Source organism: Trachemys scripta, chromosome 3 (assembly GCF_013100865.1).
Source record: "Trachemys scripta elegans isolate TJP31775 chromosome 3, CAS_Tse_1.0, whole genome shotgun sequence".
NCBI lineage: Eukaryota > Metazoa > Chordata > Testudines > Emydidae > Trachemys > Trachemys scripta.
In genome coordinates, this window is record NC_048300.1 from 37,773,803 (window position 1) to 37,792,775 (window position 18,973).

Consider the following 18,973-nt stretch of genomic DNA (forward strand, 5'->3'; position numbering starts at 1 on the left):
ACAGTTCATTTCAACCAAATTGAAACAAAAATATTTTGACTCTTCATTTCAAAATGGCATTTTATTTCAAAATTTAGCTGAGGTGAAAAACCCTCGAAAATGAGGTCAAGTGAAATATTTCATGCACCCCAAAAATGAGTTTCTTGTTTTTCGTTTCTTCAAGAAAAACTGAAAATTCAGCTTTGGTTCAAACCTAACCAAATTTGGATTTGGATTTTTTGTTTTGGGCTCTAAACTAGAAAAAAAATTCACCTAGCTTTGCTCATTTCACATGAGGATGATGAAGTCCATGAGTAACTCCCAGTCCATGAGTAATTAAGGAAGATGTTAGACAATATTTACAAGGGATACACACAAATTTAAAAAGAGCAAATTCAAGTAACTTGCACCCAAGAGTCCTAAATGAGTAGGCTAAGGAAGTCTCTGGGCAGCTGATGTTAATTTTTAATATATCTTGGAATAATGTGCAAATTTCAGGAGACTGGAAGAGTGCTAAGTACCAATATTCAGGAAAAGTAAGCAGAATGATCTGGGTAACTATGGGCCGATTTGCCTCATATCAGTCCCAGGCAAGATAATAGAAAAGCTGACATATGTAAGGGGACTGTCAGCCCCTTACTAAAACTTTGTAGGTTTTTAGGTTGGCCCTCTCCCCACACCAGGAGAAAGGGGAAGAGCCAAAGAGGAGTCAGGATCCTGCTACTGACTGGGCTCTGGCCATTCAGAGAGCTCCAGACTAGGAGCAACGGGAAGTAGCCAGCATCCCAAGTCAGTCTGATTGACCAGGCAACTGTCCTAAAGACCCAGTGACACATGTAAAAGAGCACCAGCGAGCAAGGCGATGGTCAGGGAGGGGAGCAGGAAGCCACTGTAAAGACGAGTGACCAGCTGGGCAGGACCCCGCAAAGGGGAGTGAACAGCAGCACTAGAGACAGGAAGGGCCTGCAGAGAATGGTCTGGGGAATAGAGACACATGATAAGGGAATGAGAGACAGTCACTGAGACCTCAGCTAAGGAGAGTAAGTGGAACAGCAAAGAGGGGGCTGAGTTGTGACAGCACTGTAACCCCCTCTCCCTACCAGCCTGAGTCCAGCTGTGCAGGGAGCTGTAATTAGCAGTACCCAGGGGAGTTCCCAGCAGCCTACAAGTCCCTGAAGAAGGCAGTGAGTCTTGCTGGGTAACTACAGCTGGTTCTGCAGAGCCTTTTCCAGTCCACTGCTGAGGCAAAGACCTGTCTGAGTTATGCAAATCCCAGACAAAGGCAGCACCACCTCCCAGTAGGTAGGGGAGTCCAGAATTTGTTTATGCCTTTTTCTCTCCTTTTCAGTTGTCCCTTAGCTACAGAGGGGTGGGGAGGGGTGAGTGGATGCTTGGCCAGTGCATTCAGAAAGTTGGAGGTGGGTCTTCTTCATTCACTAATGCCTACAGTGGAACAGCATCTAGTGACCTTTTAAAACAGGGTCTCTCTTGTAGGGGAAGATTTTGGAGTTGTAAAAAAAACAAACGGGAGGAGCCCAGACACTGCTGTGATAATTTGTGTGGAACTCTCAGAGAAGCCATAGCTGGGGGGTGGGAGGGAAGGGGATTGTCTCATCACATCCCCCCTTCTGGGGCTATCAAACGACAGAGCCAAGTTTCACCATCCACAAAACAGACAGTTACCGTTTAAAGTGGGAGGCTTTGTATGTAGACATATAGAGTAAATAGTATGTCTTTTCATTCAAGTGTAGGAAGTAGCATATGGATTGCTTTGGTATATTTCAAAACCTGCTAAAAAAATTTCTCCCAGTATTAGATTGTTCCTGTTTTACTTGGTTTAGTGTTTTGTGCATGTGCCCTTTTTTAACAGTTTAGTTCAAGACAAAGCTACTACCCTATTAGGAGTATGTTACTTAGTGGGAATCTATCTAGTAACCAAGTGGCAGCACTCCACCTCATAGATGGAGCTGATGCAGGTAAGAGAAGCAACTGGGAAGGAGGCCCCATGATCAGAGAGTGAGATGTTTTTTTTTTAGCTCCCTTGCCATAGTCTCCAGGGTTCAGGCTCAGTCCCAGGGTCCCATGGGCAGCTGTTATGTCCCTAAAGAGGGAGGATAGTTGGGTTGCAGCCTTAAACCCAGGCCCAGAGTGTTCTAGGGACCCATTAGACAAGGCCTTTCTGGTATAGCCTCACTAGGTAGCTAGGGGAAAGGAAGTCCCCTTGAGTTACTAGTGTCCCACCCCTTCCCACAGGCAGGGAACCACACCCAGCCTGTTCCTCTGGGTAATGCCCGGGGCAGTGAGGGATGAGTTGCTTCTCAGCCCCTGAGATAACTTAGGGTGAAGTAGGGTCCCATTTTACCATGCCCCTACCCCTACCCCTGTTACATATAAGATTTAACTAGTAAAGAACTAAAAGATATGAATATAACTAAATGCCTGTCATTACTGGTTTTATGGAAAACAAGTTTTATCAATCAAACCCGATTTCATTCCTAAATTATGAGAACCAATTGCTGGAAGCTGAAACCAGACAAATTCAAGTTAAAAACTAGACATTAATTTTTAATAGTGAGGGTGATTAACCATTGGAATAAACTACCAAATGATGGAGTCTGCATCTCTTGATGTCTTCAGATCAAGACTGGCTGCCTTTCTGGAAGAGATCCTTTAGCCAAACAGATGTTATTGTGCTCAATACAGGGGTAACTGGGTAAGTGTAAGGGTATACAGGCTAGATGAAATGATAAAATGGTCTGTTCTGGGCTTAACCTTTGAGTCTGTATGTATAAATGTGTATGTATAAATGTGTAGGATTGAGACCTAGATTTTGAACTATTCCTATGTACTTTATTAGAAGTTTTAACTCTCTTTAGATTTTTTATTTATACAAGACTTTTTCATTCTGAAGTTGGCACACCAACTGCTGGTTTTGATTTATTTCTGCTTGGATGTCAACACAGCTGATCTAGACATGGTCAGCCAAGAAAATAAAAGACCATAATCTTTCCTGAAAATTGCATTTGAAGTTCATGTTATTCAGACTGGTGCTGGAGGGAATGTGTGGGTGTGTACTGCCTTACTAGCCAAAGCTCATAAAAGCTAGTGCTTCTATGAAAGAAAATAAATCAAATAACCTTTTATTAAATTTCAAATGTACCTCCTAAGAACTTTTAAAAATAATTAAATCTCAAAACTGCCCTTTGAGGTAGGCCACTCATCTCCATTTTGCAGCTGGAGAAACTGAGGCACGGAGAAACTACCTAAGGTCACTTAGTGGGTTAAAGCCAGAGTCATTGTTAGTCCTTTGCTTAACCATTAAGCTACACTCGCTTGCTTAAAAGGTGCGTGGAGGTGACCCTGAAGTTTTGTTGGTGGGGAGACAAGATGCAAGCTCCTTCAAGGAAATGCTTGGTTGTTCACATGGTCCATATGGAGCTAAACACAATTGCTTTGTCTTGGAAACTTATCAGAAATCAGACAACACATACAATTTAAAGAAATAACTACTCTGGAAAAAAATCTGCTAACTTCTACAGGAAAGGAGAATGGTACGAACAGCTGTGGTCATGGTTCTAGGACAGTGGTTCCCAAAGTGGGGTTCGCGAACCCCTTGGGGTTCGCAGAACGTTTCCGGGGGTTCGCAAGAAAAATTTCATTAATGGTGGCCAGAGGACTCTGCTGGGACCCAGTTGCAGGGCAGACAGCCCGAACCCCAGGGAGAGCGGGGCCGGGCAGTTTGAGCGGGCAGCCCGAGCCCTCTCCTGTCAGCCAGGGAGCCGGCAGTCCGAGCCTCGTGGAGAGCGGGCAGTTTAAGCTGGCAGCCCGAGCCCCTCCCCTGTCAGAGGGGGAGCCAGCAGCCCGAGCCCCAGGGAGAGCGGGGCTGGGCAGTTTGAGCCGGCAGCCCCAGCCCTCCCTGTCAGCGGTGGAGCCAGCAGCCCGAGCCTCGGGGAGAGTGGGCAGTTTGAGCCGGCAGCCCGAGTCCTCCTGTCAGCCAGGGAGCCAGCAGCCCGAGCCTCAGGGAGAGCGGGGCTGGGCAGTTTGAGCCGGCAGCCCCAGCCCTCCCCTGTCAGTGGGGGAGCCAGCAGCCCCGAACCCCAGCACTCCATGCGGGGTGCAGGTGGCAGCTCGGATCCCTATCCTTGTCAGGCAGGGGAAGTTTACATCCAGGGCAGTCAGCAGGGGGCCACGCTGAATGTGGGGGGTGGTCCAAGCTAATTTGTCCCTCCCAGGGCACCTTCCTCGGCGGAAGAAAAGCTGTTTGCGAGCCAAACCAGCCAGAAGCACGTTGTAGCCAGTGAAGGAGTGTTAAGGTGTCTCAGTAATTGTCCTTCTCTCTGGAGTGCTGATTTGCTTCAGTGAGTGAATCATCTCAGTTTCTAGTTTGTTGGTTGTTAGCAGTCTCACTCTGTTATTTTTATTAGAACTTTTGTACACAAGTTCAATGGATAAGTGGCTGAAAAAGGAAAGTGTAAAGACGCTGGAATCAGCTAGTGTTTCCTCAAGTCCACACTGTGGAAAATCTAAGTCTAATGATCATGATGGTCCTGGAAAGTCACTTACAAAGAAAAGAAAATATGACGATGATTATATAAAATATGGCTTTACATGAATTGGTGATCAAGAACATCCAAAACCACTGTGTGTGATTTGTGGTGATGTTCTAGCAAACAGCAGCCTCAAACCTTCTCTACTTCGGCGCCATTTAGAAATGAGGCATCCTGCACAACTCGACAAGCCTGTTGATTTTTTCAAGCGAAAATTAGCTGAGAAGAAAAGTGACATTACCAGTTTTATATCCAAAGCAAGTACTGATAATGAAAATGCACTTAAAGTGTCATACCGCGTGAGCTACCGAGTAGCAAAAGCATCAGAAGCCCATACCATAGCAGAGAGCTTGATTGGTCCATGTATAAAAGACGTAGTTCATTGCATGCTCGGAGAAAAGGCTGCAAAAAGGATTGACATGGTACCTTTGTCCAATAATACGTTGTCACGAAGAATTAATGACATGTCAAATAATGTAGAGACCACAATTGTACATAGAGTGAAAAATAGTCCATATTATGCTATACAGTTGGACGAATCAACTGATGTAGCTAATCTAGCTATTTTGCTACTGTTTGTACATTATGTGAATGAAGGTATGGTTGAAGAAGACTTGTTGTTTTGCCGACCATTGGAAGAACGTACAACTGGAAAAGATATCTTCAATCTGACTAATGCATATTTTCAAGAAAATGACATAGATTGGTCTCGTTGCCTAGGCATTTGCACTGATGGGGCCACATCAATGACGGGGAAGTATACTGGATTTGTAGCTCGAGCAAAAAAGGTTGCATCAAAAGTCTCTTGGAGTCATTGCAGCATCCATAGACAAGCCCTTGCAACAAAACGCATGCCAGAGGGACTGAAGGAAGTGCTGGACAATGTAGTGAAAATGGTGAATTTCATAAAACCATGGCCAACGAATTCCAGAATATTTCACATACTTTGTGACAAAATGGGTAGTATACACTTCTGTGTTTTGACCCATACTGAAGTTAGATGGCTCTCAAGGGGTAAAATCCTTGCGCGCTTGTTTGAGGTTAGAACGGAAATCCTAGTTTTTTTTTCAACAGCCACCCTTTCCACCTTGCCAGCTGTATGGAAAATAATGTCTGGCTCCAGAGCCTAGTTTATTTAGCAGATATTTTCTCAAAATTTAATGACCTAAATTTATCTCTTCAAGGCCTCAATATAACAGTTTTCAATGTGCAAGAGTGTGTTGAATACCTGATGAAGAAGTTGCAGTTCTGGGGAAGTTGTTTGGAAAACAATCAAACTGAGGGTTTCAGTAATCTTCATGACTTCCTGGCAGAACATAAACTTCAGTTGGATCAGTGCACTAAAACCAATATAATTGCACACCTAAAAGGACTTTGCACAACTTTCAGGGAATACTTTCCAGCTATGTCAGGTGATAATGACTGAATTCGCAACCCTTTTGATGATACCACTTCTCAACACAGATATTAAACACCAAGGAAAAAGAGAAATTGATTGAGATTTCCTGTGATTACGAACTGAAAAGGAGTTTCAGAAATCTATTATTGATCAACTTTTGGCTGAGTTTAAGAAACGAGTACCCCTTTCTGGCAGAAAAAGCTGCTGCAGTTTTGTTACCATTTTCAACAACATACTTATGCGAGAAAGCATTTTCCTTGTATGCACATCTGAAAACAAATACAGAAACAGACTTGATGCCGAACCAGACCTGAGACTTTATCTTTATCTTTCTCCAGTGGTTCCAGAGTTCCAAGAGCTATGCAGAGCAAAGCAAGCAAATCCATCACACTGAGGAAATTTAAACTTAAATCCCTGGAAATACTCATTTTTAGGAGGGGGTTCACGAGATGTCACCATTTAGTGAAAGGGGTTCGCAGGCTGTTAAAGTTTGGGAACCACTGTTCTAGGATGATTGGAGGGCAGACTACAACTCTTTTCACTTTGTCCTTGCCAGCCCACCTAATGCTTTTTGTGTTCAGCACCTAGTTTTATAGGGATTTTATATATAAATTCATCTGACTTGAGAGGACTCTGTGGTTCACTGTCAGAATTTTGAAAGTTCGGAGTTCCAAGTGTGGATTCAAATAAAGCTGCGGCCCTGTGAAGGACATCTCTCTCTCTCTCACTAGATTCATGTGATCTTTCATTTTCTCTATACTCATATGATCTCTTGCTTTCTCGTCTCCTTCTTGCCCGCGATAACGGTTTCCCATCTTGCCCTTTTGGGTGGAATGAAGTCAATGGGAATTTTGCCATTGACTTCAGTGGGGCCAGCATTTCACTTTTCATCTTCCAGTCTTGTCCCTTTCAGGACCACAGAGTCCGCAACTGGTTCTTCTTTAATCTTTCCACTCCCTGATTAGCATTAAAGTTGCTATTATTTTGTTCTCCCACATACAAAGAGCAAAACATATACTTTCAGTTCATGTAACTTTTGATTGGGGGAAAAGAAATGACTATAAAATCTTCATGAGGAAGAAAGTAGGGACTCTCTCACCCCAAGATCCTCCACCTTCAATTCTCTCTTAGCTTTGTTCCCTAGCAGACTTCATACATTTAAAGGTGTCAGTATATAAAAAACAGAATCATAGTCAAACGCATCACAGTGACCACTGCTCTTTTTTATGATAGATGTTAAACATTGCTCAGGTTGGATGCATGCATTTCTATCTTCAAATGCACAATATATGTTTATCCTTGACTGAATTATTTGGTTTAGGGGCTTTTCTTCCCCCTATTTTCTCTCTCCTTTTTATTTTACCCTATGTATTCTGCAATCTCCAATAAAATTGTCATGATAATCTAGCACCCATTACATCTGTATGTTTATTTTCTTGTGGTGAGTGGTAATTGTTCCTTTTATTATTTATGTTTTAGGTACATTCATTCATTATGACTCAAAAGACGCCGACCTTGCAGACTTGTTGAGACAAATGCTGCTTGACAGAGTGAGTTGAAGACATACAGGAAAACATGCCTAGTCTCACTAATATTGCCAAAGTCACAAAAATGAAAAGTGCCCTTCTCTTATTACTTTGAAGGAAGTAAACCTTCTAGGAAGACAAGCACTTATTTTGATTTATACGTTTCAAATTATATTAACTTTTAAATGAAAAACATTGTGATTTGGAATGCACTTGAGCGGGGGGGAAAATTCACAAATAAGATTTTCTCATTGGCAGCAACAATAATCTAGACCTAATTTATACCATTTTTCACTTGTTGGTGGCTTTATGCACTGGCCTTTTGCCTCTGTTCCTGGAGACCAGTGCTCAGATTTAGTTAAGATCACAAATGATTTTTGGGGAGCTCAGCCTAATCCCTAAAGGATGTTGAATGTTCATATTATAAAACCACCACACATCACGGAGCCATTCAGCATAATGAATAGTCTGGATGAGAGAGATGCCCAGGCATGAGTAATTGGAAGTCAGATTCACTAGGAAAGGAAGCGCTTTCAATGCCCTAACCATATTCTTTCTGGCTCTAGCTTTCTCTTTTCATTTCCTAGTCAGCAATATTGACCAAAACTATTCCATATTCCTGCTCACTGGCTAGATTCTGCTTGTTTGATTATGAAAGAGCAGAATCTGACCCATTATATTATATACTGGGGTCCTGGGGTCTGATTGGGACCCTGTAGTTACAACAGAAATAGAAAAATAGTAAGTGTCCAGGCTTCAGTGCCTAGAATTTTAAGGGGAAAACCCCCCCAGCATTCAGCAGTAAAGAGGAAAGTGCCCCTTTCCATTTGGACTGCATGAGATCTACACAACATTAACCCATTCTGCAGCTCTCAGAACTAGGAGATTAAAACGCAGAGATTAAGCATCAGAAGTTTTGAAAGCATCTGTCTTCATCTTTAAAACATCTGATCTGTATTTCTTCCTCTGTGGAAGAATCCACCATGCATGCCTGGAAATTGTAGGAATGTAGTCAGCTTTCAGGACTTCTTAGATGTTGGAATGAAGAATAAAATAATAATAATAAAAAAAAATCAGGACCCTGATTCTTCTCTGTCTGTTTCTTCCCTCAGTTACACTGTATAAAGCAGGAGTGACAAGTGAAGCCAAGAGGGGAGGAGGAGTAAATGCTGGTGTGAAACCATTATGAATGACTGACCCTTAGCTTGCTTCCTTGCTATTACTTTATTATTGACCATGGTATCTCTCATGTTGAGAAACACTTCTTAATTAACAAGCCATTGGGCTAAATTTTGTCTCTATGCTCTGAAGTCAACAGGGTTGTGTGAGCACGAACAACGACAAAAGGAGGCCAGGAATCATACCTTTTATTTTTAGTTTTCTTCACATAGGCCCACAGATTACTCCTTTTTCAATCAATGAGGAAGAAGAAACAATATTTTTATTGTCAGGAGATACTAGGCCTGATTAACCACTGAACAGTTACCAGGGAATTATACTATCATGCAACTGGAGTAATGCAGAGGTGAATTTGACCCGCTATATTTTAATTAGAGACATCTGATCCATGATATTCAGGCTTCAGTCTGGCTTGTGAGCCACTGCCGCCCCCCCACCCCACCCCCCGCACACACAGAAAAAATGATCAGAGTCTTTAGGTTTGGGGTTCTGGTTTGGATCATTTATTGAGCTACAGCACAGAACTGAATACAAAAAAACTGTAATTTGCATATCAGGTTTAAACGTGAATGCATAGTAGAGCTGATTTAAAAATTTTCAGCTAAATAATCATGGGGGGGTTGCCTTTTTGGATCAGTTTATATAAAATTGATAAAAATTACCATCATTTTTAAGCAATTTTAAATCATATCAAACATGTCAAACCTAGAGATAGCCAAAAGTTCTCCTCTGTGTTAGCCTTTCCTCAAGAGGTCTTCAGACGTGGGTAGTTTTAGTTTGGTTTTGCAACATTAAAGCCATTCCCAGTTTTGCTCATCTCTTTCACTCTAATGTAAACAGTAAAGTTATTTTCATATTTTTACTGTATGTTCAAGTTAACACTTGAAAATGTTGTTCAATTGTTTATAATTCCCCAGGATTAGTTATTGAATGAAAAGCCTATAGCCTGCCATGACTCAGAGGCTACATTCACATGACAAGCTCAGAGTGTTTTTCCCCAGCTCACGGACACATACTCGTGGCAGCTAAACGAGAGGTAGCACAAGCACAAATAACCATAAAAACAACGAGGAGTGCCAGTGGCACCTTAGAGACTAACAGATTTATTTGGGCATGAGCTTTTGAGAGTAAAAAACCCACTTCTTCAGATGCATTGTAGAGCTGAAGAAGTGGGTTTTTTATCCATAAAAGTTTATGCCCAAATGAATCTGTTAGTCTTTAAGGTGCCACCAGACTCCTCGTTGTTTTTGTGGATACAGACTAACATGGCTACCACTCTGATACAAATAACAATGTAGCTGCAGTGGCACAGACAGTGGCACGGCTCAGCCATGTTCACTAAAAACCTGAAACTGGTAAGTATATACTTGACTCAGTGTAGACATAACCGTCCATTTTCATAGAATTCTTTTCTACAGAAAACTACAGAGCTGAAGTGTACCATTGGGGCCCACAGCACCACTCTATTTCAACATGCCTGTCACCCTCTCCTCTGCTGACCCTTCATACTGAAAAACTTTCAGGACCAGAATCATTATACAATATCACAGGTGTCTGTACCTTTAACCAAATATTACCCATGAACAAAATGGCCATATTACGTTATTAATTTGTTAATTATCGTGACAAAGTGACTCACCAGCCAGCATGCCCCCTTGTGACTGGGCACAGCGTTGTAGAGCCTGCTTTTCCATTGCCCCCTCTGCATGGCCTTGCAGGTCTGTTGGTAGTCCACTTTGTCTTGTGGTCTCAGCCCTCCAGCCAGGTCGCATTAAGTCCCACCCTTTCCATGGTAAACACAAAGTCCAGCAAAACGATAGTCTATTGACCGCACACTGGGACTTCAGTCTGACTCCAGACAATTACTCCTACCACTTGTGTTACGGCCTTCCCAGTGGGCCCACAGTAGAACCCAGGGCCTTCCCCTACTCTGGGTTCCAGTACAGGAGACCCATAGCAAGCAGCCAAGGCATGTCTACTCAGACCCCTTGCTGCCTCCCTGGAGCACTATCTACCTAGGCCTATCTTCTTCCTGAGCTCACTATGTGTCTGAGTCTCTCTCAGGGCCTCCTCTCTTAGGCCTACAGCAAAGAGCTTCCTATCACTTACTACAGCTACCTTGCTCTACTGCAGGTGAGTTTTTTTGTCCCTCCCCGAGCTTTCTTTCCTTCCTTATAACTGTGTCTTGCATCTGATAAACACCCAGCTGGGCCTAATATAAAATTGGGCTTGGCCCTTCTTCCAGGCACCACCAAGTGTGATAACTGGGCCCTTATGCTCCTATTAACACACTGTTTACTAGTGTTGGGTTCATACCCCACATCACAATTATTTATAATTGATTTGTGCCTTTAGGGCCTGATGCTGAAAGGTGCTAAGCTCAGATCCACAAGGCATGTAAAATGCCTAAAGCCCAATTTAGGTACCACTGGAATCCACAGAACCCCGCTCAGTTGCCACCTAACCCTGTAGGCACCTGAACTCAGTCTGTACCTATATTTTCAGGGTAAATGTCCCCTAGGTGCCTAAGTTTCTACCTCTGGACACATTCATTGCTGCCTCATGCATGTGCCTGAATATCTAAACCCCAGGGCAATCCTTAAACCTGGTGAGGATAGGAGTTCCCTCACCTATCTCATCTGTGGGGCCAAATCCAGTAGGCATGCAGTAAGCCAGGGATCAGCAATCTTTAGCACGCGGCCTGTCAGGGTAAGTACCCTCGCAGGCTGGGCTGGTTTGTTTACCTGCCGCGTCCGCTAGATTGGCCGATTGCGGCTCCCACTGGCCACGGTTTGCTGCTCCAGGCCAATGGGAGCTGTGGGAAGCAGCGACCAGCACATCCTTCGGCCTGCATCGCCGAGTGGTGAAGCACTCAGAAGAGTGGGTCCCTCTCAATCTTTCCTGTTGAATCTGTTCCACTTTGCATAACTAAGTAAATAATTAAATATGCCTTGGGCCAAAGAAAGAGTGAGAATAATTCGATAGTCCAGTGATCAGACTAGCGAATTGAGCCAGGATTGCTCAAATCTCCCAGGTGAGTTTCCTAACCACTGGCCTAAAGGTTATAAGGGAGGCCACCCCCGCAGCTGCTGCCTGCTCCTTCCTTGGCACTATCTGGCTGCTGTGTGTGGAGTTAGGCATGCACTGCCATTGTGTTTCAAGGGAACAACTTAGGTGTCTGACTACAGAAGAGGGTTCCCGGCTGTGAGTCCCACGCAGAGATAGGCACCTCACTCCCACCTGGACCTACGTATTGATTTTGCAGAGAGGAACAGGATTTAGGACACACCCCTCTCATCACATCAGCTATTGCCTGGCTTAATGACTCCCCACAAGGCCGGTGCAAGGATATTTCGCGCCCTAGGCAAAACTTCCACCTTGCGCCCCCCCTTCCGGCCTGGGGAGCCAGGGCCGCCCTAGCTATTTTGGTGCCCTAAGCAGCCCCCCCGCAGCAGCTCCCTGCCCCCGCTCCAACCTGCGGTGCCCCCCTGCGGCAGCTTCCTGCCCCCCCTCCGCCCGGGTAGCCCCCCCTGTGGCAGCTCCCTGCCCCAGCTCACCTCCACTCCGCCTTCTCCCCTGAGCACGCCGGCACCGCTCCACTTCTTCCGCCTCCCAGCCTTGAGGCACCAATCAGCTGTTTGGTGCGGCAAGCCTGGGAGGGGAGGAGAATTAGAGCGGGGGACGGCGTGCTCAGGTGAGAAGGCGGAGCGGAGGTGAGCTGGGGCAGGGAGCGGTTCCCCTGCACGCCCCCCCCATTACTTGCTGTGGGCAGACCTCCCTGCGCTCCCCTGCCCCAGCTCACCGCCACTCCAACGCCTCCCCTGAGCATGCTTTTTGGCGCCCCCAACCACTTGGGCCCTAGGTGGCTGCCTAGTTCGCCTAGTGGTTGCACCGGCCCTGACTCCCCACCTAACAGACTGGCTTTTTTGGATCCAGTTGTCAGGCGTCTATCCTTCCCCATGCATTGTATGCGCCTAACTCCAGGTTTGTGGACTCCACTGGCTGGTGAAGCACCTAAAAGTGAGACTTTGCAATGCTGAGTATTGCAACCCCTATGTCACTTTGTGGATCTGGGCCTGAATGCTGTACTCCCCACCACCAATTGTGGGTGCTCAGTGGCTCCTTTGCACAAATAAAGTGAATGAAAAGTTACCGTAGTTACTAAATCTGAGCTAAATCAGAAAGCTTCAGAAGCAGTTGCCAGCTGAGGAAAATAAGGCTCTGATCTCAGAAAGGCTTACATACATGCTGAACTTTACACATTATAAGTAATCCTTTTGGAGTTTGATGGGTCTTCTCCCAGAGTATAAAGTTAAACAGATGTCGAACTATTTGCAAGATCAGGCCCTAAGCTTGTAACAATTGTGATTTAAGGAAGCGCTTGATGCCTTTTGGAAACTGAAGCTTGAAATTACATCAAATATTTAAGTACGACGATGGAATTCTGTAAGAAGGATCAATCTGTGCAACTGTTCTTACATTTCTATTTCATAGATCCTTTACAATATAAAGGCACAGAATTAAAATTTTCCATTTGGAAGAGTAGTGGGTCCTGTTAAGCATTTTAATATCAAAGCAGGTAAAGCAGGCTAGAACTAGCTCTAATGAAAGTGCCTTCTAGCTCTTTTATGTTTTATTTCCAGCTGAGTAGCACTCAAAAGTGCAAAGTTCTTCCATGCCATTTACAATATTAATGAAATTATTTCCAGTCCAAACCTTTCTACTTAATTCCCAGGATACACTGGGATAAATAGGTCAGTGGCGAGAGCCAACATGCAGCGGGGGCTGCACTGATGGCCAGCCCCACATGCTGCATCTTCGCCCCCACCTCCAGCTGTGCACACCCATACCCATCATCGGCCACTGGACCCCCCACTCTCCGTTGTTGGGTGGGCGTCTAGCGAGCAGGGATCCAGCCAATAGCAGGAACCGCCAATACTAATGGGGTGGGAGAGACAGAAAATACGGGACAATTTGCCCGTTTTTAAGAAAAAGTTGGGACACTTGCAGGAGGGCTTAAATATGGGACTGTCCCTTTAAAAATGGGACATCTAGTCACCCTAGTCAGTGCCAGTGGAGTCTGACTTTTGGGAAATAAGATCTGAGTCAGATAGTTGGCACTGAAACTGTTAAGACCCCACAATGGATTTTCAAAAGCTAAAGAAATCCTGTAGCTATCACCTTGTCTTATCCTTTCATTATATTTGGCCTGCTGAATGAGAACGACTTTACTTTGTGGTTTCCTGACTCAAGATAGTGTATGTCTGACTATTCTTTTTAAATGAAACATTTTGAATATCTTTATTATAAACACACCAGCGTTTTTGGTGGTGATGTTTGTTGGTGGTAATGTTTTTCCAGGCCGTTTTAGGTCAGCTTAATCCAAAATGATATTATCTAATATTTTGCATATGGAGAGCTTAAAAAGCTTCCCAACTAGCAGGGACATTTTAAAGCAAGATCTTTTTTTCTGTTTGTCCTAGTGTACCTGTTGTAAGAATGTATTGTAACTGGCAGTTACAAACCACTGACCTCAAATTTAACCTCCTACACAAATACACACAACAATTGATGTCTCTCCAGACAAGACATAACTATTCGACTACGAAGAGCAAAACATTTAGTCTGCTAGTTGCTTTCTGTACAAACTGCATAATTAACATTTTGTTCTGTAATTTTACAAGCAAAACAAATAAAACTGTTTGTAATCCAAAGAACACGAAAAAGAAAAAGGGGGAATAGAAAAATACAGAACATTTTGGGTTTAAAGAAAAAATGCTAAAATGAGATTGTTACCTTAGCAGAAAGTTCCCTTTTCCAGAAATAGCACAGTAATGAGTAATTATGAAAGCAACAACAGTACAAAAGTCTAGGGCATGAAATCTTTCCATTCATTTTTAAATTCTCCTGTTTTTTCTCGTTGTAATTATTTACAACATTCAGAAGCACTGGGGCCAAATCCTGTGAGCCGCACACAGCCTTTTCTTGGGCAAAAAGCCCATTGATGTCAGTCGGAGCTTCGCCTGAACAAGGACAATGCAGAAATTAGCCCGTAGTGACTCTGAATTCTGAGAAATTAAAATCCTATGGAATCAATCTGAGTTTGATTTTTAACTCAGATAACATTAACATTGTTTAACAATCCTGGCTGAAAAAGTCCAAGTGAAAAACATTCAGATGCTTTGAGGAATTTCATGCCAAAATAACAAGTACTGAAACTGCATCTCATTCATTCAAACAATGCATTTGAACTAGACCATTTTTTAAAAAACCATGGGCCAGATTCTCAGCCCTGTGAGGGCTACTTTATGTTTCTCTAGAGATTCAGAGCAGCCCTAAATCTTCTACAGGATTTCCCTTGTGTTTGGCAACTCCCTGTAGGTGGTGCAGAGCTGGCATTAGGGCTCAACCTAACCTTTGCCAATATCACCTGTAGAGGATCCATCCCATCTTGCTTCTTACCTAAAGGGGCAGGGGCCTGGCTCCTGAGCTAAAGCACAACGGGTGTTTTCAGGGGAAGGAGCCATGGCTCGGACAACCCTATGCCTTAGTGATCCAAGGCTACTGGAACTGCTTTTTGGGGCATCTGACAGCCAGTGCAAGTTAGAGCTGGCTTAAATCTGCCCCAAGTTGTACCAGACTGGGGCCCAAAAGTACCAAGGCAAAAGAAATACAAAAGTGTCTTAAAGCTACATGTTTCCTCCCTCTCCAAAACACTGCGTGAAAGCTGGTCTCCACCCCCAAAGCTACTCCCATATATTAAAATTAAGGTCTCAATCCCACTCCCATGGAAGTCCGTAATAAAACAAATACCCCTGGCTTCCTGAGGAGAGGGCCTATTACACATGCCTGCTGGTGAATACTCCAGCGTATGAATTATTTAACCATTTCCTGGCTGTGGTACATGCCTGGTTTTTATTTCATCAGCGACTCCATTGTGAAAACATAGATCGTATTTAGTTAAATAAAGACTGACAAAAGAGCATGTTAACCTCCATCCTTCCAACAAGAAAAAGAACAGAATGGGGAAATCCACATTAGAATCAGTGCAGAATAAAATGAAGTGTAATGTTTCATTTTAAAAATCACCAGTGGACAATGATCAGTTTTATTGGTTAGAAGCTAGAACCATATTCCCAAAGTTTAATAAGTGTTAAGCACGTTTGCACAACTGAAGTGCGACCATATGTGAGTTCAAACAAATTGTGCTGGTTGTGGGAGAAAGCTTTATATTTTATTGTTTAGAAAATACGACTTCATAAACTTTTTCCAAGAAAAATGTTATTACTCTAAGAAAAGGGCAGTACTACATAAAAGGCATTTTTAAAATGGAAACTCAAGTTCATTTTGACTTCTGCCTCTACCTGAACAACAAGAATGTAGTGAAAATTATAAAACAAATTTCCTATATGGTTTTAATGTTAATCATATTCTTCTCCATGTGCATTATTTTCAACGGCAAGTTGATGGTGAAAACTTGGAAAACTCTGTCTCTTTAAAAGGTTACCTGGTGTAACTGAAAAGGATAAAACAATCATTGTCATTGGCCTTACCCTTATTATTTGACTTTGTTTTTCCTAAGTTAATAGTTTGTATTGTTTACGGTCAACTAAAATATTTAAATCCTCAGGATAAGGAACTTGTCTTATTTGTTTACAATGAGCTACGTTCTGAATGAAGAATAAAAAACAGATCATCCCACTTAAGTAGCACCTTACCCCTTCAGTAGTTCCACTGATGTTAGCACCACCATTGGGACATCAACTGATGTCCCCCTTACCTAGACTGAGCAAGCATGCCAGGAAGGAGTAATCAGTATCAACATGTTTTAATGATGCTCATCTGAGGCCTGCCCATTAACTTTGATGGAATCAGATTTCAATCCAGAGGAGTAAGGTACTAAGTGACATGAGTGAGGGTATGAAAATTAGGCTCTTGGACCTAGAGGGGGCAAATATTCAGCTACTCAGTCTATCAGGTTACACTTGAGTCATGGTAACATTTTTTGGAGAACAATGTGCGGAGGGAAGTTTGACACCTGATAACAGTACATAAATAACAGCGGGGGGGGGGGAATCAAGTTTTGCTCATCAGCAATTAACACTGGCAAGATGTGATGAAAAAGCAGCAGCAACCCAGGAAAATATTCGGATGGGTGTCGGGCCTCATTTAGAGAAGGGCCTCAACTGAACTTCCCTTTTTGTGACAGAATTTTGGTTCCAGGATGAGCTTTTGTCATGTTAGAAGAATTCCACACTGAATGTATATAAAAAAAGTTATAGAATGGTATTACTCGGCAATCTCTGAAAACATTTCAATAACACTACTGCCAGTGGGAATGTGTGCGAGGATTACTTACCAAATATTGTGTGTTTATGAGGGTAGTGGAAACAGGATATGAAAGGTGAGCTGTATCATATTCACAGTAAAACAAACAAACAAAAAAGAGGTGGAATCCTGGCCCTGCTAAAGTCAGGGACCAAAACTCCTATGGACTACACCTGAGTCAAGATTTCACCCACATTATTTATAATAGTGGTTCAAAATCCTGTACTAATACTATTTTATGTCAGAGACCTGCATTTCTTGCCATCGCCCCAAACTCCCAGTGGTCTTATTTGGGACGTTTCAAGATTGGCTGTAGTTATAAAAGATAAAATCTAGTTCAATCAGAAGTTATTTGGCTTGATACAGGAATTACTGGAGGAAAATTTAAGGCCTGTGCAGTACATGAGACTACATCATCATAATGGTCTCTTCTGTCTTTAAAACCTATTAATCTATGAACACAGGACCAAATCAATGAATTCTGGTGCTATGAATCGTTACTGTTGGACCCGGTAAAAATTTTTAATATAAGCAAGCATCTGGGGATTCCTGTGACTTTAAAATTCAGTATCAGCATCCCAAGGAGTCCACCAACATTCATTACTTGGATGGCATTTGCACAGAAAAGCTACAAATTGTCCAATATGGACTTGAAGGCTTATCATATTTAGAAAAAAACATCAACACTCTGACACATTAGAGCATTGACTTACTCCCAGAACCTTCAAGGAGATCTATGTGGGTGAAAGGGTCTACGTATGCAGAATTCCTGGCAGGACCAAACCCTTATTTGGTGCTATTTCTTGAGATATGTATTTCTATTTAAGGAGACTGAAATGTCCTTCAAGAAAATCAGACTGGAAGCTTTTGGAAAGACTTTGGAGTATTGCATTCATATGTACTCTTCTTTGTGTTTTCTCTTCTTTTGCAGAAGGACCAGATTTTCAGATTTGCTCAGCACACAACAGCCCCATAGCAATGGATGGGCAACCTGCGGCCCATCAGGGTAATCTGATTACGGGCATGAGACATTTTGCTGATGCTGACCACCCGCAGGCAAAGCCCCCACTCCCCCGCCCCCCGCAGCTCCCAGTGGTCGCGCTTCGCCATTCCCAGTCAATGGGAACTGTGGGAAGCAGCGACCAGCACATCCCTGCAGCCCACCACTTCCCACAGCTCCCATTGGCTGGGAAACAGTGAACCACGGCCACTGGGAGCTTCGGGGGGCCATGCCTGCCAACAGTCAATGTCAGCAAAATGTCTAGCAGCCCGCAATCAGATTACCCTGATGGACTGCATGCAGGTTGCCCACCACTGCCCTTTAATGACACTTATGACCAGATTTTCAAAAGAACTCACCACTAAGTGTGTTGACCTCTCTTGTAAACTTGGCCACTTAAGTCAGTAAATGGGAGTGGAGCTAAATCTGGCCATATGGGCTTTAATCTGGCAGAGGGGGGAGAAAGAGAGAGAGAGAGAGTTTGCAGATGATACCAAGCTGGAAGGGGTTGCAAGTGCTTTGGAGGATAGGATTAAAATTCAAAATAATCTGGACAAACTAGAGAAATGTCTGAAGTCAATAGGATGAAATTCAATAAAGACAAATGCAAAGTACTCCACTTAAGAACGAACAATCAGTTGCACACATACAAAATGAGAAATGACTGCCTAGGAAGGAGTACTGCAGAAAGGGTTCCGGGGTCATAGTAGATCACAAGCTAAATATGAGTCAACAGTGTAACACTGTTGCAAAGAAAGCAAACATCATTCTGGGATGTATTAGCAGGAGTATTGTAAGCAAGACACGAAAAGTAATTCTTCTGCTCTACTCCACGCTGATAAGGCCTCAACTGGAGTATTGTGTCCAGTTCTGGGCACCACATTTCAGGAAATATGTGGACAAATTGGAGAAAGTCCAGAGAAGAGCAACAAAAATGATTAAAGGTCTAGAAAACATGACCTATGAGGGAAGATTGAAAAAATTGGGTTTGTTTAGTCTGGAGAAGAGAAGACTG